This window comes from Homarus americanus, unplaced genomic scaffold (genome assembly GCF_018991925.1).
Source record: "Homarus americanus isolate GMGI-L3 unplaced genomic scaffold, GMGI_Hamer_2.0 scaffold34360, whole genome shotgun sequence".
In the NCBI taxonomy this organism is placed as follows: Eukaryota; Metazoa; Arthropoda; class Malacostraca; order Decapoda; family Nephropidae; genus Homarus; species Homarus americanus.
The window spans coordinates 4,219,137-4,243,336 of NW_024739403.1; the positions used below are offsets into that span (position 1 = coordinate 4,219,137).

At 42.5% G+C, this 24,200-nt stretch overlaps 1 protein-coding gene and 1 long non-coding RNA gene across 9 annotated transcripts in view; both read right to left on the bottom strand.

Annotated features, from left to right (window-relative positions):
* LOC121874550 overlaps positions 1 to 14,382 on the bottom strand; it is a 76,051-nt gene extending 61,669 nt beyond the window's left edge. For 2 of the 8 annotated variants that reach the window (XR_006090450.1, XR_006090444.1), the window contains exon 1: positions 13,646 to 14,379. The gene's annotated coding sequence lies outside the window, so the exon portion shown is untranslated. Of the gene's footprint in view, positions 1 to 13,645 lie in introns of all 8 variants that reach the window. The other 6 variants (XR_006090451.1, XR_006090448.1, XR_006090445.1 and 3 more) reach the window with 6 other exon arrangements.
* A 3,017-nt stretch (positions 14,383 to 17,399) lies between these two features.
* LOC121874552 lies at positions 17,400 to 23,840 on the bottom strand. Its single transcript, XR_006090452.1, has 3 exons — positions 23,594 to 23,840; positions 20,132 to 20,183; positions 17,400 to 17,426 (listed from the first exon to the last, which is right to left on the bottom strand). It is a non-coding gene; the product is annotated as an uncharacterized LOC121874552 (long non-coding RNA).
* Between the last annotated feature and the right edge of the window lie 360 nt (positions 23,841 to 24,200).

Genomic DNA, 24,200 nt, shown 5'->3' on the forward strand with positions numbered 1-24,200 from the left:
CAACACCCTGTCACCAGGAGAGCCACCCACCTGCCTTACACCCGCCGTCACCCAGGAGAGCCACCTGACCGCCGTCACCCAGGAGAGCCACCTGTACACCGCCGTCACCAGGAGAGCCACCTGTACACCCCGCCGTCACCCAGGAGAGCCACCTGTACACCGCCTGTCACCCAGAGAGCCACCTGTACACCGTCACAGAGCCACCTGTCACACCCCGCCGTCACCAGGAGAACCTGTACACCCGCCGTGTACACCCGGGAGAGCCACCCAGGAGACACCCCCCTGCCGTCACCCAGGAGCCGTCGCCCTCAACACCGGACGTAAACAAACAGAGCGGGTCGTGACGTCACCACAACCTTGTGCCGTTAAAATCCATAATACCCGATGCGTTTTTCCAACAAATCTGCTAAATCATTCAGAAAACAAGTCTGGCAGATGAAGCTCAACCAGGCTTACACCAGAAAATTAAAATGAAAGATGACTCCCTTGTCTAACCGTGACTCTTGTCTAATTTCCAATTCAGAAATTTGCATTTTAAGTTCGTTTTCAGCAGCCGAGGCAAAAAATCGGACAGGAGAAGAATAAAAAATACGTAAAATAATCCATAAAAAAGAAAACGAGCGATCACCGACTGCCTGCGAGGGGGGGGCTAATGTAAACAAATGTTCCACTTGCGTCTCGCCCCACGGAACCAACACATACAAATGTCTGGCCCCATTACCCGCACCATGCCACTACACCCACCGTCAGGTTATTGGCTGTGGGTGTGACAGGCGTGGCAGGAGACGGTAAGGTGGTGCAGAGGACTGGTAGTAAGGTGGTGTGTGAGTCACAGTGAGGAAGGGGTAGTGTATTAGTGGGAAGGGATCGTGTGTAAATGGGAGTGGATGGTGAGGGGCTGGTGAATGATGAGAAGTGAGAGTGAGTCAGTGAGTGAGTGACAGGACGTAGGAAGACCTTAAAAAAATTAAAGAGACTCCCCCCCCCCCACACACACACACACGACAACAAATAATTTATCAACACACGGACGGACGCTTTTGACGGGGCCCAGCACGATGCCCTGGAGAGTAGAGTACAATAAAATCTCCGGAAAATTAGAATGAAAAGGATTCCCCAAAAGCTTTCTGATGGGAGGCGTTGGAGAGAATGGACAATGGAATGTGAAGAGACAAGGATGTGTGGAAGAGGAACGTAAAATTAGGAGAAAGAATGATAAAACTGCATCAGGGAAGAGAAGCAATTAAGACCGTATAGAAAAGAATAATGAGATGGAACATGATAGAAGAATAAAAATTCCTTAATGAAAAAGAATGATAAAAAGGGACCTGGAAGAAACTGATAAATTACCCTCTTTCCTTCCTATCCTCGTTCCTTCTCTCTCGTTCTTCTCTAACCCCTCCCTGCATGTCTCCCTCTTGCTTCTTCTCCCCTTCCCTCTTTCCTTCCCCTCTTCCATTCCTTCACACTCCTCCACTTCCTCATTCATCACCTCCCCATCTCATCATCTCCTCCTCCTCCTCTCCTCCTCAGCCATATTTCTTCCCTTCTTCCCCCTCACCATCCCTCACCCCATCTCTCCCTCTTCCCTCTTTGCCCTTCCCTAATCCTCTCTCTCTCTCCTTCCTCCCTTCTCTCATCCTCTCTCACACTTCATATCCCTGCCTCCCTCCCCCTCTTCTCACTCTCTCTCCATCCATTCCCTCCCTCTCCTCCTCTCACTCACCCTCTCCCCCTTGCCAATCTTCTCACTCTCCCCCCTCCCACCCCTACCCTCCCTCCCCTACCCTCCCTCACTCCCAAGGCTCGGGTCAGGGGGATCCAGATCAATTTTCGCTCCGGAAAAAATCTTAAATTGCTTTCCAACAGTGACGTCACTGACCAGTCGCCCCCCAGGAATAACATAATCCACGTGTATGCGGGCATGTCGTACCCTGATTGGCTCCGTTTACATCATAAGTAAGCTGGCTAGTCCTTTCCCAGTGACTGACCTCTGACTAGTGACTCTGACCTCTGACTAGTGACTCAAACCTCTGACTAGTGACTCTGACCTCTGACTCAGTGACCTCAACATCTACACTGAACTTTCTCTATACACTTGAAAGAAAAAAGTGCTTGAGTAGTATTATACTTATTAGTGACTGTTCACCCAAGCCTAGACACCCCACACTCTGAACTATAACAACAACAACAATAACAATAACAACAACAACAACAACAATAACAACAACAACAACAATAACAATAACAACAACAACAACAATAATAACAATAACAGCAACAACAACAACAACAAAAACAACAACAACAACAACAACTTTAGCCTCCATAACAAGCACAATAAACTTAATACAAAAATAACAACATGCGTGACACAGACTAACTGAGGGAGATGAAAAGTAATTTTGTTTAAGTGGTTAAGATGTAGTAGTCTCTCTCTCTCTCTCTCTCTCTCTCTCTCTCTCTCTCTCTCTCTCTCTCTCTCTCTCAGTAAAGCCCCGTTGCTCTTGGCTCCCTTCCAACCACACCCCGATACTGGGTTCTCTTGGGTGGGTCACACACACACACACACTAAGTACTATACCTTCGATACAACTCCACCCCAAACGCTATCACTCAACATCTACACTGAACTTTCTCTATATCACTTGAAAGAAAAAAGTGCTTGAGTAGTATTATACTTATTAGTGACTGTTCACCCAAGCCTAGACACCCCACACTCTGAACTATAACAACAACAACAATAACAATAACAACAACAACAACAACAATAACAACAACAACAACAATAACAATAACAACAACAACAACAACAATAACAACAACAACAACAATAACAATAACAACAACAACAACAATAATAACAATAACAGCAACAACAACAACAACAAAAACAACAACAACAACAACAACTTTAGCCTCCATAACAAGCACAATAACCTTAATACAAAAATAACAACATGCGTGACACAGACTAACTGAGGGAGATGAAAAGTAATTTTGTTTAAGTGGTTAAGATGTAAGTCTCTCTCTCTCTCTCTCTCTCTCTCTCTCAGTAAAGCCCCGTTGCTCTTGGCTCCCTTCCAACCACACCCCGATACTGGGTTCTCTTGGGTGGGTCACACACACACACACACTAAGTACTATACCTTCGATACAACTCCACTCCAAACGCTATCACTTTACAACTAAAATCAGCGATCCATTTTACAACTGGGTCGACTATAGGGTGCCTCGTCTACTGTATTGAATTAGTTTAATCACTTTATTGGCAATAGTAAACGTTTGCTTAAGCTGAGGCGTCTGAGGGTGTTGTCACTGTTCACTGCCAGCACTCATGATAGAGAGGGTGTTGTCACTGATACGAAAAAAAAATGAACATGCAAACTGAGATATTGTTGTATTATAAAATGCGAAATGAAGCACTTTCAGTTCATGTCAAATTCAGATCTGAAGCTTTGAAAGACATGAAATATGCAAAAGTCATAACGAAAGGAAATATCTCCTTGAAACACGATTCAGGGACCTTGACTCACGAACCTGGTATCCTGAACCACGAGCTCGGGACCTTGAAACCACGAACCTGGAACGTTGAATCACGAACCTGGCATCCTGAACCACGAATCTGGAACCCTGAACCACGAACCTGGGACCTTGAATCACGAACCTGGTATTCTGAACCACGAACGCTGGACTCTGAGCCACGAACCCAGCATCATGAACCACGAACGCGGAGCTCTGAACCAAGGAGGAGAAAGGACTGCCAGGGAGGAAACATCACCCTCGTCAACTAATTTCCTCTTCCCTGATAATTTGGCGCCTAAGGTGGAGAGAGAGAGAGAGAGAGAGAGAGAGAGAGAGAGAGAGAGAGAGAGAGAGAGAGAGAGCGTAGTAGTAGTAGCAATAGCATTAGAAGTAGTAGTAGTAGCAATAGCAGTAGAAGTAGTAGTACTATACGAAGGGAGTTGAGTTAGAGAGTATACGAATGAAAATAAATTGGCGTCTTGTATGGGAACAGAATTCACTCGTCTTTAGAATGAACTGTGACAATTAAAGGTGACACCTGGACGAGAATTCACCTGGATTAAGGATATATAGATTAATAGGGTGTCCCAGCCTCCCTCTGTCTCCCTCCGTCCCTGCCTGCTCCCTCCCTCTCTCCCTCCCTGCATGCTCCCTACCTCCGTCCCTTCCTGCCTGCTCCCTGAGACACTGTGAGTCGGAGGGGGTAGGGAGGAGGCAGGGAGCAGGTAGGGAGGGAAGGAGACAGAGGGAGGCAGGGAGCAGGCAGGGAGGGAGGCAGGGAGCAGGCAGGGAGGGAGGCAGGGAGAGAGAGAGAGGGCGGCAGGGACATTTTTCTGGGACACCCTATATATCTACCTCCCAACACAGGTGAATTTTGTACGCTTTGCTTAAGGGGTCACCTGTTAAGAGTCACACCTAATATGATAATTAGTGATTTCTGGTCCCATACACACTATTAACGTCTACAGTACATACGAAGACACATGATTAACGTCTCCTGTACATACATAGACACACTATTAACGTCTCCTATACACACATAACACTATTAACGTCCCCCATACACACATAGACACACTATTAACGTCTCCTGTACGCTAATGAAAAATAATAGCAATACAAGGTGTCTTATATATTATGTAAACCCACGAAATTTTTATACGATAATAAATATAATATTGCAATTTTTTTTTTACATTACCAAACTCACAGGAATGTACAGAGACCATCCTTTTGAAGAGCAAGTCCGTCAGAATCATTAATATCCAGTAAAATATCTATAAACAAGTCTATCGCAATATTCTCTACTTCAAGACAAATGCCAAATACAACCTTTATGTATAGAAGTGTAAAAAAAATTATGCGCTTTCTTATCCATACGTAAATAAACTCTCGAGCTCTCTATCTGAAAAAGGATGAAGAATTTTTATTTTATTTATTTTTCGATCAATCGTGAATGACGTGAGGATGTGAACTGAGAGGGAATGTAAACAAAGTCGACGCGACCTGACGGGGGCCCGCTTCACTAGACTGTAAACAAACTGTTGATGACACCCCCACACACACCCTGGGCCAACCAAGCCACATTACGGACATAACCCAAGCCACATACAACCACAACCAAACCAACATACGGTCATAATTTGCCATATAGTGTTACAACTCAATCCCTATACGAATACAACCAAAACCAACACAGACACAACCAAAACCAACAGGCAAACACATCCTAAGCCACTTACGTACACATGTACGTCAGCCAGCAGTGAGAAATATCGGCGGGAAAGGAACGCCAAATTGAATCGTTTCATTGCGGAAAGGAGGAAGACGTCAGATGCTGCTGATTGCTCGTGTTGGCGCTGTCAATATAGCAACCAGATGAGTGATGCTTGAGCTTTACCACATTAAGTAGGCTCCAAGGACGAATAGGTACGAAAACAGGTGAAAAAAATGACGATTTACTCTCGAGAATGTTTGATGTTTTAGGATGTCTACGAATTGGTAGATTCTAACTCACGGCCAGACGTACTTGGGTAGGGTAAGATAGAGTTGGATAGGGTACTGGAGAATAGTAAAGGGTAGATTAGGTTAAGTTAGGTTATATGGTTAAAGTAGATTAGATTAAGTTAAGTTAAAATAGGTTTGCATCAGATGAGGTTGGAATAGGTCAGGTTAAGTTTAGGTAAGTTAGTTTAAAATAAGTTAGGTCAGGCTCGATGTTTAATTGACTCCTTCAAGGGGGCCGTGGGCGAGGCCTGACTGGCCAAGCCAATCAACAGCTGACCTCCTCCTTGTTGACCAATCAACACTCCTGATACAAACACTCTCCTTCCTGCTGTCCTAATGACGTAGTGTCTAAGTTTACAAATACGATACCATTTATCATTATTACTATTATTATTATTAGTAGTAGTAATTATTATTATTAGTAGCAGTAATAGTTGTAGTAGTAGTAGTTGTAGTATCAAATGCACACTATACTGTACATACCAAGATGACAAGTACCGTAGTTGTTATAATAGCGGACAATGTTGGTTACAATGACGTCATCAGAGGTTCTTGTCATTTTCGCCAGAGGGCCAAAATGAGACAACATATCCACGTGTTACAAGCTGACTTGTAAATATCTCCACAGTTTCTACTTCAACTCAGTTTTCACCCTAGCTGAACGAACGTATGACAACTCAAGGTAAACAGATGCATTACAGGAAAACAAATAGACTAACTTTTCAATAGGCCTCACACATGACTAATTATATGTTGCTCTTACCCTAGACACCTAACATAACTTGAGATACTGTACTTATAGAATGTCCAGTTGTAGTGCGTCTGTTTACGTTGTGTTGAGATAATAGTTCATTCAGAGCCATAGTATTGTGTGTGTCCATTCCACATATGAGTAATGACGACATGACTACATTAAACTGTCAAGATATATTTTCATACCATTATTATTAACATCGATGCTGGCATGGAACCTCCTCTGCCCAGCTCAACCACGCTACCAACCTCTTAGCTTTGCACAACCTCCTCTGCCCAACTCAACCACGCTACCAACCTCTTAGCTTTGCACGCCCTCCTCTGCCCATCTCAACCACGCTACCAACCTCTTAGCTTTGCACACCCTCCTCTGCCCAACTCAACCACGCTACCAACCTCTTAGCTTTGCACGCCCTCCTCTGCCCAACTCAATCACGCTACCAACCTCTTAGCTTTGCACGCCCTCTGCCCAACTCAACCACGCTACCAACCTCTTAGCTTTGCACAACCTCCTCTGCCCAGCTCAACCACGCTACCAACCTCTTAGCTTTGCACAACCTCCTCTGCCCAACTCAACCACGCTACCAACCTCTTAGCTTTGCACGCCCTCCTCTGCCCAGCTCAACCACGCTACCAACCTCTTAGCATTGCACGCCCTCCTCTGCCCAGCTCAATCACGCTACCAACCTCTTAGCTTTGCACGCCCTCCTCTGCCCAGCTCAACCACGCTACCAACCTCTTAGCTTTGCACGCCCTCCTCTACCCAGCTCAACCACGCTACCAACCTCTTAGCTTTGCCCTCCTCTGCCCAGCTCAACCACGCTACCAACCTCTTAGCTTTGCACGCCCTCCTCTGCCCAGCTCAACCACGCTACCAACCTCTTAGCTTTGCACAACCTCCTCTGCCCAGCTTAACCACGCTACCAACCTCTTAGCTTTGCACGCCCTCCTCTGCCCAGCTCAACCACGCTACCAACCTCTTAGCTTTGCACAACCTCCTCTGCCCAGCTCAACCACGCTACCAACCTCTTAGCTTTGCACGCCCTCTCTACCCAGCTCAACCACGCTACCAACCTCTTAGCTTTGCACGCCCTCCTCTGCCCAACTCAACCACGCTACCAACCTCTTAGCTTTGCACGCCCTCTTCTGCCCAGCTCAACCACGCTACCAACCTCTTAGCTTTGCACGCCCTCCCACTGATTATCTTATTCTTCTTTATTCTTATTTATTTTCATTATAACAGGTTTATGACAGCTTAACGTCCATGTAGCAGCTAAACGACCACGTGACAGCTATACAAACTCATGACAGCTAAACATCCACGTGACAGCTGTACAAATTCATGACAGCTAAACGTGAACATGATAGCCAAAATTACCCATGGCAACTAAACGTCCTTGTGACAGCTAAACAGACCCATGGCAGCTAAACGTGCACATGACAGCAAAAATGGCCCATGACAGCTAAACGTTCACGTGACAGCTGAACAGACCAATGACAGCTAAACGTGCACATGACAGCTAAAAGAGCTCGTGACAGCTAAAGACCCATGACAGCTAAACGTCCACATGACAGCTAAACAAACTCCTGACAGCTAAACGGAATCATAACAGGTAAACGCTCACGTGACAGCTAAACAGACTCATGACAGCTAAAAGACTCATGACAGTTAAAGGGAATCATAACAGCTAACGTCCTCGTGACAGCTAAACAGACCCATGACAGCTAAACGTTATACATGGCAGCTAAGTGACCCATGACAGCTAAACAGACCCATGACAACTAAACGCACACATGACAACTAAACAGACCCATGACAGCTAAACGTCCACATGGCAGCTAAAATGACTCATGACAGCTAAATATCCTAGTGACAGGTAAACAGACCCATGACAGCTAAACGTACACGACACCTAAACACTCATGACAGCTAAACGTGCACATGACAGCTAAAACGATCAATGGCAGCTAAATGACCTCGTGACAGCTAAACAGACCCATGATAGCTAAACGTCCACATGACAGCTAAACAGACTCATGACAGCGAAACGTCCACGTGACAGCTATACAAATTCATGACAGCTAACGTGCACGTGACAGCTAAAATGACCCAAGACAGCTAAACGTCCACGTGGCAGCTAAACAGACCCATGACAGCTAAACGTACACATGACAGCTAAAATGACCCGTGACAGCTAAAAGAGCTCGTGACAGCTAAACAGACTCCTGACAGCTAAAACGAGTCTTGACAGCTAAACGGATTCATAACAGGTAAACGTCCACGTGACAGCTAAGCAGACCCATGACAGCTAAAAAGACTCATGACAGTTAAAGGGAATCATAACAGCTAAACGTTCTCGTGACAGCTAAACAGACCCATGACAGCTAAACGTACACATGACAGCTAAAATGACCCATGTACAGCTAAGCCTCCTCGTGACAGCTCAACAGACCCATGACAGCTAAACGTACACATGATAACTAAACAGACCCATGACAGCTAAACGTCCACATGGCAGCTAAAATGACTTATGACAGCTAAATATCCGCATGACAGGTCAGGGTAAACACGAGGTGAGCCGAGGCCCTGTAGCAGTGTCCACAATGATCAATAAACCCGGCCACAACACGGCCGCCTCATATCCCCAACATGGCCGCCGCTTATCCACAACATGGCCGCCTCATATCCCCAACATGGCCGCCTCATATCCCCAACATGGCCGTCTCATATCCCTAACATGACCGCCTCATATCCCCAACATGGCCGCCTCATCTCCCCAATATGGCCCCCTCATATCCCCAACATGGTCGCCTCTTTGTCGTCCCCATAACCTTCTAAACGTCTTTTGGCCTCATTATTTCACCCCGTTATTCCAAGGGACTTTGTCATCGTACTCAAGAGGTTCAGTCATCGTATTCAAGAAGTTAAGTCATCGTACTCAAGAGGTTAAGTTATCGTATACTTTAGAAATTCTATCATCGTACTCAAGAAGTTAAAACATTGTACTCAAGGAATAAAATAATAGCACTGAGCGGTTTGCATTGTAAGTTAACCGCTAGTTTACCCGAAGGAAATTACATCTGCTTTATGGTCCTAATATATCATCCACGTCTTCACTCAGGAGGAAATATACGACGTCTTTTCCCAATATCTTACGAAGGTTCACCTATTGTCGTGCAGGTCCAACAAAGGTTTCTTATGTCACCTTTGAGGAAGAAAACCTCATATATCTTGGTATCCTCGATGGACTTCAGCAAGAGGTTCTGAGGAAAAGGAAGGACTTCTTTTTTCCGATATCTTACAAAGTATTGCACTTAACACACATCCTATTGGTGTTTCCAGCCTTAGCTTTGAAGTTTCGTCACACTGAAGGATTCTTTCTGATGGTTGGTCGTCTTACAAGTTTCCCTTGCCAGCTGTGACGAAGAGTGACGACCATAGTGAAGGTTTCCGCCTGACGGAGGTCGACTTAAAGGTTAAGGGTCACACCGCCAGACAAAAAAGGTGGTTGTAATTTTTCGTCTGCCGTAACATCCATCAGTCGAGTCATTGTTGAGTGAAGGAAAGAGCCGGGCAATGTTGACTGCTGATGCCAGAACAAAACTTCAGTACAGGCAGAACACAGGCGAACGTTTGTCTGGCGTAGCTTCTGTGATCATGTAATATTGAAGTAGAGAAGATCACGTTCCACTATAGGCAGAACACAGGCAAACTTTAGCCTCTATATCAACTTTTTTATTGCCGAGTTGAGGGGATTGCTCGTGCTGGCACTCTCACTGTGGTATGGGCCTAAGATGATGAGTACGTTGCTTAACCTTTTCAAGAGTTGACCTTGTGTGACCTCCTGCGACCCCCCAAAAATTAGGGGTCATATCAGGGAATCAAACTTGGCACCGTAATGATATTTATTCTCAGACACACTATAAACTATTGACTACACACACACACGTACACACACACACATACGTACACACACACACACACACACGTACACACACACACACACACACACACACACACACACACACACACACACACACACACACACACACACGTACACACACACACACACACACACACACACACACACACACACACACACACACACACACACACACACACACACCGTCTCGTGGTAACTCTAGACACCTGACACAAAAGTGACGTAGCTTCAAGAGTAAAAACATTACAAAACGTTAAAAAAAAAATCTTACAACTCAGTACAAACTCGTGCAAATTATCGTGACAAAATGTAAATAACTGCACAGCAAACACATAAGCAAAAACATATATAGTAAAAAGTTATATATAAGACACATAATACCAACAAAATAAAACACATTGTTGCATTAAAATTATTCGAAAATTCAATAGCAAACTTATGAGATGGAATATTTGGTAAGAAAGGACTAATAATTCCCCGTATCCAATAATTAAATACAAGAATATAATACAGTTTTGTTTACACAGTACCAATGTATTTCCTTTTACTATACACTAATATATCCAATGTATATCCACTTCTATGCCACACTTTATAATGAGAACGAGTCTGAAATTCTGTTGATATCCCTTAATCAATCAATAGATTAACCAAGATGCCGATACTCACGTCTGAGGGTTGGCGACCACAGTCCTCCACTCTAAATACTTTCAGACTTGTTTATTTACCACTTCCCCCAGATTTTGTGTCTCTTCAGGGTCCCAGATTTTGTATTTCTCAGAGGACCCAGATTTCAATTTCATTCATCCATCCCAGTTTCTGTCTTCACCTGACTCCTGCCTTCAAACGTGTCTAGTGGTGTCTACTGTTTTGATCTCTTCATCCTAGAATCTCATTCTCATTCCACTACAATATTAACTTTCAGTATTTCCCCTCTCCGTTCCAGTCAATATTAGTGTCACATATACATTCAGGTGTTATAATCTCCTAAAATACTTTAAATAACCTAACTTAACTTAATCTAAACTAACCTAACCCATTTTATTAGTACTATAATTATGCCATATAGTTAAAAGACAAGCCTATGGATCCAAAGTCAGTGATTGGTGACATTTTTACATAAAAAAAGATATCCCCGGAATTCACAAGCACTTTTTCAAAACCTTACTGAGAAATACTGTACAAGCTTTCACGATCAAGACTGAGAATTATTGCATGTGACACCTTTTATGTATTTCCTCGCTAATACATGATGAAATAAGAAAAATATAAGATACAGTATTAATCATAATAATGTGGAATATCTAAGTTAAAATATACAAGATGTTTACCAAAATGAAACTTTGGTGTTAATAATACAACACTATCAATAATTAACTTAATCACAGGTAATAAAATATGCGTTTGAAGTGAATCATTAATAATACATGTATGTACTAATAATAATTAGGTATAAAGATGGCGAGAGTCACACGCAAGTATTTTGATAGTCAGTTCCGTCACTTTGTTTACCACTGATTCGAATGACGAGCTCTGACTACTGGTCTCTCGGGGGTTATTGCTATTGCTATGGGTAGCTGTCATCCATCCATCAATCCATCCATCCATCTATCCATCCATTCAACCAACCATACATACTATAAATACATCCATCTATTCAACCAGCTATCGATCCATACTACATACATTCATCCATCCATTCAACCATCCCACACTTCAAGTTCTTCAAAACTAGTGGCTAAACTTTGCAAAAACTTCCTACGAATGTTCTTTAAATATTTATCTTTCAAATTTCACTCCAATATCAACAACACAGCTTCACCAAAATAGCTGCCAATATATAAACAAAACAAACAAAATAAAACAAAACATTAAAACAAAACAAAACATCTAACAATCTTATTGGCGAATACTATTTTACTCGGGTTTGCTGAAATTTTTTTAATCCTGAAACCTTACGGTCTTCATGATACCGTTCATGACGCCACAGATGAGTTCACTGCTTGAAGCCCAATTAGGGGAAAAATGCACTTCAAAAATAAAATCAACGTTAAAACTATATAATTACTGTACTTTATTTTTCTTAAGTAAGTTATATTTCGTGTACACAACTACAGCAAATGTTAAGATTATTTCGTTTATATTTTAAAGCTGGTTTACTTTTTCGTGTAAACTATTGACTGGTTTAACTATCTTATTTGTGGTTTATTCTCCATGTAAACTACTAAAGCTGGTTTACCTTTATCTAAGTAACGGTTTACTTCTCCAGCTATACACCTTTAATGACGATTAGGGTAGGTTAGATTAAGTTAGCGTAAGGTTAGATTAGTGTTAGATGAGGTTAGCGTTAGGTTAGATTAGGTTAGTGTCTGCTGTTTACTTATATTTTTATTTAATAATAAAACTATATGTATCTATCAATCTATCATCTATTCCTTTCTATCTTGATCTATGTATTATTCAATATCTTCCCGTCAATATCCACCAACATATCCATGTATCTAACTCCTTCTATCCATCTACCTATCTATCGCTCTATTTATCCATCCTTTATTGTCTATTTACTATCTACATCACAACTGGTTTATATATCTATCTATTTATCTATCTACCTATCTAAGGTTTGTCTATCTCCTTCTATCTATCTATTAGTCTATCTCTCCCTTTGTGTCTATCGATCAATCCACTCATCCACTCCCTGCCCTTTTCTTATCACCAATCCTACATGATAAAACCCCGTTATCCTCATTATTAACATCGTTATCTTGAGCTTTCCATGCTATAGTTTTTCGCTTTCCTTATTCACTTCTTTACCTTTAGTTCTTGTTCCTTTTCTTTCACTTCATTACACTTCACAAGGAAATCCCGCCTTGTTGTTTTCAATATACAAGTTATAGCATTCGTAATCAAATAAAGTATTAACAATGTTCTTATTAATATAAAAATAAGAACGTGAATAATAATAATAAAATAATAATAAATACGACTACGCGTCTCATATGGTTAACATCATCCTGCAACAAAAATTCAAAACAAAATTCTCTAAGAAAAATAAACAATGGTTAAAAACTAAAAAAAATCAATATGCTTCAGAACACAATTACTATCACGGCAATTCTTGATTATGTGACATTACTTTTTTTTTCAAACTGGCTTGGTGCAGTGTTTAGGCGACACTAAAATAAATAATTCCAAGGATATTATCGAAATATGCAGAGGTTAATCAATACAAATATCATTAAACTAAATCACTTCAATTGAGAAAAAAATTGAATTTCCCGATACCGATATTAAGGAATAAAACAGGTCTTTGTAATCAGTTAAATTATTTATTTATTTATTGAAAAAAAATGGAAAAAAAATAACAATCGGAGGTGTAATTGATCTCCATGACACAATACAAGGCAAGAACTGACCCGTGATGTCATGAGTGGGCAGTGTGACGTCAGGAGGAGGAGTGGGAAGCAATGTGACGTCATAACTGGACTCGCCCCGAAAGAACTGCACTGCGGGTTCAACTCTCTTGACAGCCAAAGAAAATGGGTGTAAATGTAGGCGGGCGGTCTATGCTGACGGTCACTAATTAACACTAATGGGTGCAGCAAATGGGTTTGTCTACAATAAGATGGAAAATTGGTCTATGGCGTAAATAGGCTCGTCTACTATGGGTCCAAATGGGGTGAGAGTTAGTGGGAGAGAAATGAACGAGACGGCAAAAGTGAAGTGGGGAGCTCGTGTAAAACATGCACCAGCAGCATTTGTGACTACGGAATAATGTGTCCAAGCGATTAATATTAATGTATTTAGCATGCTATGGCTGAGGGGGTGTTAAAAAACAATAGTAAATTATGAATAAAAGAAATTGGGGTGGAGACCTTTAAAAAGATAGACTAAGGCAAAAAATTTAGCAGGCTAGATCTATGCCATACAGTACCTTTCAACAACCGATTACCACACGGCATTAGCCACCTCAGTAACCAACGAAGGAGCTAGAGTGGTTAGTTTACAGTAGGGTACAGGTAATACAGTGGTACACATCAAGCTAGTAGTGCATGTATACTACACAGACACACACGCACACAGACACCGAGAAGTACTACTGTGAACGTTCGGCCATGCGGCTCCCAACTGAGGCCAGCGCGCCACCTGCCTGCCTTCCCCTTTCCACACACCGCCACCCACCACAACTCCCCTCACCCCCAATCCACACATTCCACATGATCCTCAACGGCTTCCACCACTCGACGCATCACAATATATCCCTCTAAGATAAGGACAACCCTAATTCAATTCCAGGTTTTCGGGAAGAGGAGAATTCCTCTGTAGTTAATATGCGCCAGCCAAATGCTTGAAGGTACCCATCGATCCAAGCCGCGCATGGGCAGAGCGTCATTCCAACGACTTGTTTTGGTTCCCCAGCTCTACGAAGTGATTGGTAAAGATAAATAAGTAGATAGCACCAACGCAACCAGGAGAGGGGGGGGGGGGCTGTGGCTCCTCCCAACCCTATACACTTGATTATAACTATTCGTATTGCATGTGTACAAGGCCCCGAAGACATAGAGGCACACTAAGCACGTGCCTATATTTGATATTCGAGGGCCAATTGACCTCATATAAAATAGGTGTTAAAATATAATGAGCTGGACGTAAATTTAAATCTGAGAGAGAGAGAGAGAGAGAGAGAGAGAGAACAACATGGTCGACTAAGGATGACGTGGGTACACTTCACTCAGGCCTTGTTACCTCTATACCTGGTTAGGGTCCACCATGCAGTTTGGCCACATTGGTTACAAAGAACACTTATCAGCTGTGCCTGGTACAGATTTCCTTAAGAGTGCTGGCACACCCATCAAAAGTATATCCACAACCCAAGAGAAATATCAGGCCAAACTGAAATACATCATCAATACCCTCGTCCTCCTTAGCAGCTCCCCGTGCCTGTGCGGTCAAAAGTGTAATGATCATATGGAGACCCACGAAAACTTTTATTCTTCCTCTCAACCCTCAAGATACCTGGTGCTGCCCTCGCTTCACTTTTTGACTCCGAACTCAAGAAATGGTCCTTTTCCCCCCCAAAAAAATCAGTTTTCCGAAGTTGCGATGGTGGTTTTATCAAGAGTGGCTGCAAGAATGGTGCCCAAGCTCTTCTCCTCATGTGCCAACACGCTTCCTACGTGCATTGCAAGAACCATAATATGAATCTGTGCGTCATCCACTGCACCGAGGTCCTCTACGTCCGCTACCTGTATGGAGTCATCAAAGGGTTCCTATACTTTCTGACATCCTCCCTCAAGCACCAGGGCGTTTACCTCCAGAAGTCTGGTAGTAAAGAAACTACTGCAGTTCTATTCTAACAGGTAATTATTTTGAGACCACGCATTAAATCATTAACGTAATTACAAATAATGAATTATTTTTTTTTCACCCATTTTGTCTTTTTTTCGATATATGGCAATATAAAATTAAAACACTAAATATTCATGAAGTAGTTTTGTGTATTATTTAGGATTCATTGTGACAAATTTTATTCAGTGTCTTCGTTTTGTGTGCAGTAAACAATAAAGTACAAAAAAATACCTTACACGTTTTCTGATTTAAATACGGAAACAGTTAAGGAAAAGATTTTGTTTTTGTTTTTTAACATTTGCTATAGTGTACAGCTTTTGGTGCTTTTTCATATTAAAAAAAACGTAAAATGTATATTTAGTTTCTCAGCTTAATGGTTTTCACGCTTTTAGTATCCCATCGTTAAACTTCATTTCCTACTCGCTCAATAGATGGCGCTATAATGGAAGTATCTGGCATCTTTTCGTGCACAACGGGTTCAGCCGAGTTTCCTATCCTTTCTCTCTGGTCTTTAGTGTAGTCACGGACACAGACTATGCCTCCAAAGACTATAGTCTTTGTATACCTCTCAACACAACCCCACTACACTGGTTTCCACAGCTAGAAATAATAATGGTTGTGTGTGTGTTTGTGCGTGTTCACAACTTTAAACTTTACGAAATTAAGATCATAAACAAGTGTATAATAATTTTTCGTCTATTGGCATATAGATAATAATTACAACTCAACAATTTAGTCCAAATACTTTCGTTCATAAACCCCGCCCACTGATGACGTCATTGCCAGGACCCCCAAAACACATGTCTTTCGAAATACACCATGAACGATTCAACAAAACCCCGAATCATGCAGGCCTGGAACATGAACCAATTCCCTCAATGATTTTAAGAAAAAATAGTAACTTATAAAGCTTGGTTAAGTTAAATGGACCATTATTATTACTTATGGTTATTTTCTCGTTAGTAATTCAATAATAGCGTTCATATCTTTATTAATAAGCTGGGATTCTGATGATAGATAGTTTAGTATAGCTGAGACGAGACTTCATTCACACGTCTCGAAGCCTCACAGTGAACCTGTGGCTGCGACAGGCAGGGCTCTCAAATCCGGTAATTCGTCTGCTAATCGGTAAACCTCCAAAACTTGATGACGAAGTCGGTAAGCCGTGACGTCACTGCTCCGACTCGTCGGTAAATTACCTACTTTAGGAAATATGCTTTTTCATGGCTAAAATACCATATAGAATACACAGAAATAAATTGTAGATGTATTTAATTACCTTACCTACATTTTACTAGCGATATTTTAGCAGAACTATATTCTGCAGAGTCACACACGAAGGGATATCGAGACAAGGAAGCCAAAGGAGGTCACAACGGTCTGTTCCATGACTTCCGCTGCAGAGTTTTGCTGGATTCACCATCTAGCCGACATACATCGACGGTTAGTGAGTATTGAGCATTTTTATTTGTATTTTACTTTGTATTTGCATTATCTGATAACCTTTTCGTTTTCGCAAAACTACGTGTCAACAAATTCTCAGTTATTATTGACGAAACTACAGTTGTAAGTACTCTGAAGTGCTGTTGTGGGGTATGGGTTGTTTGGGTTCACACTCAGGATGGGATGGGGAAGGAAACTCACAATGTGCTCTCTGTATACATGTTGTATTGGATGTACAATGCAGCTTGGTGCTGGGAAGTGGCAGCGTGGTTACGAGCGTGATGTAGAGAGAGCTGGTTGATGAGGGTGCTCAGAGGAGGACAGCTTGTGGGTCGCCATGCTCGCCGGCGGGAGCGAGGGCCGCCAGGCTGGCGGAGGAGGAGGTGTTGCTTACTGTGGCTGTAGCTAGAAGAGAGAGGTCACCACGAGGTCAGGTCTTAAATAGCGGGGGTAGGCGTGGCTTAGTAGTTGACCTCCGTGATGTATGGCGGCGCTGGTTGACCCAGACCACGAGGCATACACTGGGGAATTCGCGGGGTCGGCTACTCAGCGACAAACAGCGTTTGTAGGGGAGAAATCCACTACAACTAATCCCGGGCATTAGGAACTTCGAGTACAGAGACAGGTTAAAGCATCTATATTTGCACTCTGTCGAGAGACTAGAGTGAGGGGCGATATGATAGAAGTGTATAAATGGAAGTCAGAGCTAAACAAAGGGGACATAACAAAGGTACTCAAACTATCCAACCAGGAGCGAACTCATAACAATGATTTTAAATTAGACATATTTAGATTTAGGCGCGAAATAGGTAAACTTTGGTTTGGAATTAGAGTAGTGGGTGAATGGAACAAGTTACCAAACATCATTATTGGACGGATAGCTTCAAACATAGGATGGATGGAAATGTGAGCAATAGGGGTTGGGTGTAAATGGGACTACTGCCCAGTATGGGCCAATAGGCCTGCTGCAGTTTCCTCCATTCTTCTTTTCTCGCGTCGAGATCGATACATTTGACCCCGTACAGTGCACACTGCTGAATGTCGGCAGGAATGTTACTTCATCGGGCTTCGTGGCACTAGACTCTAAAGCTAAAAATTCTGTGTTGATTTGATTTTGAGATCCAATCTGCTGGACTTTTGCAAGTCGCTTGAGGTTAAGGGAAGTCTCGTCTGGTGCAGTTTCTTTACAGTACGTTGTTTGCTACAGAGGGCAGTAAGGTAGTAGTACACCTCCAGTGTTACTTGTCCTTCTTATATGTATACTAATCTTCATAAATTAGTTAGTACCGTGACCTTGGGTAATAATCTCCGCCATAATGAACGAAGAACTAAGTGACCACTATTTACACCTGTTTTAGCCATGAGTTAACGTGAATATTAAGCTTGTCAACCTGACTTACTGACAGGATCTACAGTCACTTCATTTTTTCGTAAATACGAATACAGGTAGAACATGAAATATTTGAATACAAATTTGTAACATTTAATTGTTAAATTAATAACATTCAAAATAATAATAATCACTAATAATTAGTTGAATAAAAATCTTCGTTTCACATTTTATTCAATAATTCATTCATCGTAATATATTCCAATAATAAATACAATATTTCTAATTGAATTTGTGATATATGGACGTTTTTAGTAAAAATCGTCCATGTGGCAGTGGGAATCGTCCAAGAACAACACAGAAAAGGCGATCGTCCAAGTGGGAAGACACCATTCTGACATATTCAACGTAAACAAAGAATGGTTTACAACTTTACATTTGTGTTGTTTGCCTACGACATTTGAATAAAAAATCTAAAATTTGCGTGACTTACAAACAAGCATAGGAGATTACATATACAGTAACGTTAGCGCTACAATGCTCTACACATTTTTGGCTGGTATACCGTAGCCGAGGAATAGCCTAATCCTTCGCCGTGAGTGTTAAACATGTCCCTTTCACTATTTTGACTCAAGGACGTGCTACCTAATACCCAGCACTTCATTTTCAGCTAGATTATCAAACACCCAATGCATTAGGCTATCAGTGAATGGTCCTAAGCATATAGATTTCAACATTATTCACAGTTAAAACGTGATACAACCCACCACCCCCCCTCCCCCAAAAAAATTCCCTTACCAAAATCGGAAAATTTGAAAATTTTTCTGGCAAAAAAAAAATGCCTTGCTAACCGCCACATAGTAACTTAGGGTTTTTGCAGTCTTTCAGTAAAAGAAGAAGCTTGTACGGGAGATAGTCAACACACCAGGTAAACTAATTTGGTTTTAATGTAATAAGTAAAAGTTGGATTTGTTTCTGTCAGATGAAAATAAAGAAAACGCAATGTTTAAGAAAGGCCACTGTAGTGCTGTACCAACGGAAAGGCATCTTTCGCACTCCTTAAGGCAGCGGCACACTGGGCACTTTCCTCCAAACAAAGAGACGTTTTACGTTACACCGGGATGTTTTGTTGGCGCTCTGCCAGCAAAGATCCCCGGCAAACCGTTGTCCATTCTCGTAACAGCCGAAATCCTGCTGCTTGTTGGGCGTTTTGGCCAACTGCCAGCAAAACGGGCAACATGTTCGGAGGAAAGTGCCCAGTGTGCCGGCACATAAGTGTATTAAGGCCTCATAGTGTTTCTAGTTATATCTTGGGTAATATTGCAGTAAACAGCAACCACAAAATTCCGGAAATTCACTCCACCCTCAATCGATAGAACTTTTTTTTTTGTGGTCACTTTATATTACATTAGGTTAGGTAACATTTTTTTTCAGAATCTTTGGTTGCTGTAATCTGCAATCTTACCATATCTTGAATGGCTTGTATCAGAGTAGGAGTTGATCCGTGTGGTACTGTAATTGCATTGCAATTACAGTACCACACGGTTATTGCAACATCTCTTTACTTTTTGTTAAGTATTTGAAGTATGCGAGAGTTGACAAGTACTGTTCTGGTGATTAAATGACTCCTGGTCTGATCTCTGGTGTATACCCGACTCCGTCGCACTAAATTATTAGTGAAAATTAATATATTACAACAGGGAAGATTAAAATATAAAATAAACCCGAGGAAAGGTAAGAAAAAATATGAGATGTGGCAACAGAGTTGGTGTCGTCTTACCGAACTTGACAATCCTGAGGTTACTGCAGTCTTTAGCCAGCGCTTGCAGCTCCTGTGGGGTATAATAATACAACCTATTAAGTAAAAGCGTCTTACATATTCACATCTGGTTTGGCATACATATAGACAATGCAGGTATGCATTTCAGCATGTGCACAGACAACGTAGGTATACAATGAACATAAGAACATAAGAATGGAGGAAACTGCAGCGGGCCTATTGGCCCATACTGGGCAGTCCCGTTTACACCCAACCCCTATTGCTCATATGAGCATCCAACCTATGTTTGAAGCAATTCAGCGTATTCGAGTTAATGATGATATTTGGTAACTTGTTCCATTCATCCACTACTCTGTTTCCAAACCAGTGTTTACCTATTTTACGCCTAAATCTAAATTTGTCTAATTTAAAACCATTGTTACGAGTTCGCTCCTGGTTGGATAGTTTGAGTACCTTTGTAATGTCCCCTTTGTTTAGCCCTGCCTTCCACTTATACACCTCTATCAGGTCGCCCCTCGCTCTACGTCTCTCAAGGGAGTGCAAATTAAGATGCTTTAACCTGTCTCTATACTCAAGGTTCCTAATGCCCGGGATTAGTCTTGTCATTCTCCTCTGAATTCTTTCCAAGGATTCTATATCCATTCTGTAATACGGTGACCAGAACTGAACTGCGTAATCCAGGTGTGGTCTCACAAGAGCAAGATACAGTTTAAGGATGACCTCGCTAGTCTTGTAACTAACACTCCTTTGTATGAACCCAAGTGCTTTATTAGCCTTGTTACGAGCAAAAACACATTGTTTACTTGGCTTAAGGTTCCTACTTATCATTACTCCTAAATCTCTCTCGCAGTCGGATTTCTCTATGGCATCGTTGTTCATCTGGTATCTGGTTTCCCTGTTTACATCTCCTATACTGAGTTGTCGGTTCTAAACACAAGAAATACACTCTGCCACGTTCGTAGAGTGATAGGGTATATATAATTTGTAATAAAAATATAAAGTCCTGCCAAAATAGTCGAGATAAATTTATTTCTCTAAAAACAGGGCCGCCATTTGCAACGACGTTTTCCAAGAAAACTCACCACTGCAGTCGTAGGATGGCCTCTTCAGACCCCAAATGCCACGTTCAGTTAAGTTTTAAGGGTGTTTTTTGTGGTCTAAGTCATGGACATTTCGTAAGTGAAGAAATGTGCCGTGAAGAGCAGCTTATGGACATAAAAAACTCCCATGGTCACACCAGCTCAGCTGTCATGTACAGTATTCTTACCTGCAACGGGGTGGTAATATCGACAATATTTTCCTAGATTTTGCCAAGGCTTTCGACAGTGTACCCCACGAAAAGCTGAAAATAAAACTGGAAGGGTACGGAATTCAGGGAAATGTCCAAGCGTGGATAGAAGACATTCTACATGACCGCAAGCGGTGTGTGGTGATTAATGGCACAAAATCATCATCCGTACCTGTCACAAGCGGGGTCCCACAGGGCAGTGTATTGGGCCCGCTGTTGTTTGTTTGTTTCATAAATGATATTCCTGACGTACACTCCTCCATACAAATGTTTGCCGATGACGCCAAGTTATTTCGGGAAATCAATAACCAAGCGGACTGTGAAGAGCTGCAGAAGGATCTCTGTGGGCTCTAAGAATGGTCGAAGAAATGGCTGCTGAGATTCAATGTCACGAAGTGTTAGAGGATGCACTTGGGGCGTACCAACGGTAAGGAGGCGTATCACTGACCCACATCGGGGCCTGGGGGGCGAAAATGTAGTAATAGTAGTAGTAATAATAATAATAATAATAATAATAATAATAATAATAATAAAGAACCATAAAGAAATAAAAAAATAAAAAAAAAAGATCAAGAGTGTTGTGTTGTCAAAGTAAGAGAAATAATTGAGACGCTGCCATTGTGTGTAAATGAGGCAGAAAATCAGATCAGCAACCTGGGACTTGGTCACAATTTTCGTGATGCCATATGGCAGCAGGGTCTACCATTAGACAACACACTATGCTTCCAATATCTTCCCAGGCGGTAGTACCTCCCTGTTTGGTAGCTACCTACTACCCAACGGGATGAAGAAACTGCACTATTTGAGACTGAATGTGAGAAGGACCTTGGTGTGTATGTTGACAATGCGCTGAAGTTCTCGGGCCATTGCGAGAAGAAGGTAAATCAGGCAAATAAATTATTGGGTCTTATAAGGTCGTTCAGATATCTGGACGGTCCGTCCCTCGTAACGATCTTCAAGAGTGAAGTGCTTCCCCATCTGGAGTACTGTCACGCCGTCTGGTTCCCGAGATATGCTTGGGACTGTCAGTTGGTTGAAAATGTTCAGAGGAGGGCCACCGGACTGGTGCCTGCACTTCGGCACCTCAGCTACCCTGAGAGATTGGAGCGCCTGAACCTGCCTAGCTTATACTACAGACGGGCAAGGGGTGACCTAATTGAGGTGTATAAGCATCTCAAGGGGCACTACTCAGTCGAGTGTCCTTACTTGGAGCTGGCGGGCGCTCGCCCCACAAGGGGTCACAGCTGAAGATTGAAGAAGCCGCAAGTCCAGAAAACTGTGAGGGCAAACTTTTTCGGAGTAAGAGTTGTGAACTCTTGGAACAATCTATCAGAAAGTGTTGTGACGGCACCGAGTGTGAGCTCTTTCAAGACAAGACTTGACCAACACTGGAGCGGGTTCAGGTACATTCAGGAGCCGGTGCATGCCCAGTACTTGCCAACATTGCGTAACAGAGACGTGACCGATCGCCCAAGCGGCTAACGAGCCGATCAGTGGTGAAGAGGATAAAAGTAAAGTAAAAGGGGTGTTGCGTGTAAATGGGACTGCCCAGTATGGGCCAACAGGCCTGCTGCAGTTTCCTCCATTCTTATGAAGTTTAAGGCAATAGTGTTATGGTCAATCTGAGAAATACCCTTCTCACATCTGTCCAGGGTTAGCACTCGAACCCAGGACATAAAACATATGCGCGTTACCGCTGCACCTGCCGCCGCCACCACCACCACCATTTTTTCAATAAAAACATGGCCTCCAGCTTCCCCATATAGCCAAACCTTAGCCACCATTTTATTACCTAAAATATCATAATACAAAAGTGTCATCCCTATTTAGCGTGACACACACACACACACACACACACACACACACAACTGGTATTGAAAATACCCACCCACTCTTCTTGGATCACGTTTATTCTGTGTACAGTACATGTTTTGGTGAATTCCTTATCCTTCTTAACACAGAGGTGCTACAAACTTTGGCCCCAAAGGAAAATATACCTACAATAATTCAGCCAACATCACCCGACGTCGAGGCAGAGTGAAGTCACAAAGGAGGGGTTGGGGGTTGGGGTTAGAAATTACCTGCCCTAGTCACCCGTTGGTGGATTTGAGGGTGTTAGGGTTATCCCTAAACTGGCGAGCATGGAAAAGATAAATAAACTTTTATTTACTTACCAAAGCTTCATCAGGTTTCCTGCAGGTCCCGATCACTACTCGTGGCGGAGTACTGGAAGTGACGAGTTGACGAATCATCTCCAGGCCAAGGCCTCTATTACACCCAGTGATGAGAACACTGCCAGCTAACATGTCTGCCATCTGTTTTCCCAGAGTATTAGCCCGTTTGCAGCCTCTATTTTCCTACCTTACCTCAAGTTTGTATACTTGCGGCTGAGTGTAGAACTGAACTGACGGACTCGCGGAGACTGTCGAGTCATCACGGCGAGATTCAAGGTTGGGCTATAAAGTTGCCAGTTAGTTATAAGACAATGTGGAGAAGTCGAGTCATCACGGCGAGATTCAAGGTTGGGCTTTAGAGTTGCCAGTTAGTTATAAGACAATGTGGAGATGTTTTAGGGGGGGGGGACTTCGCCGACTGTTATACCTTTATACACAGCTTCTGTTTTGCTATCTAAACAGTAACGCTGTTACCTTTTCTGGCTTCATCAGTTATATCTCAAAATTTTAATTGTTGGTGGACTAGCCACTTGTGTAATTTCTGCGACGGGGAGGGGGGGGGGGGCACTACTCCGTCGAGTGTATACATTCCTGGAGTTGGCGGACG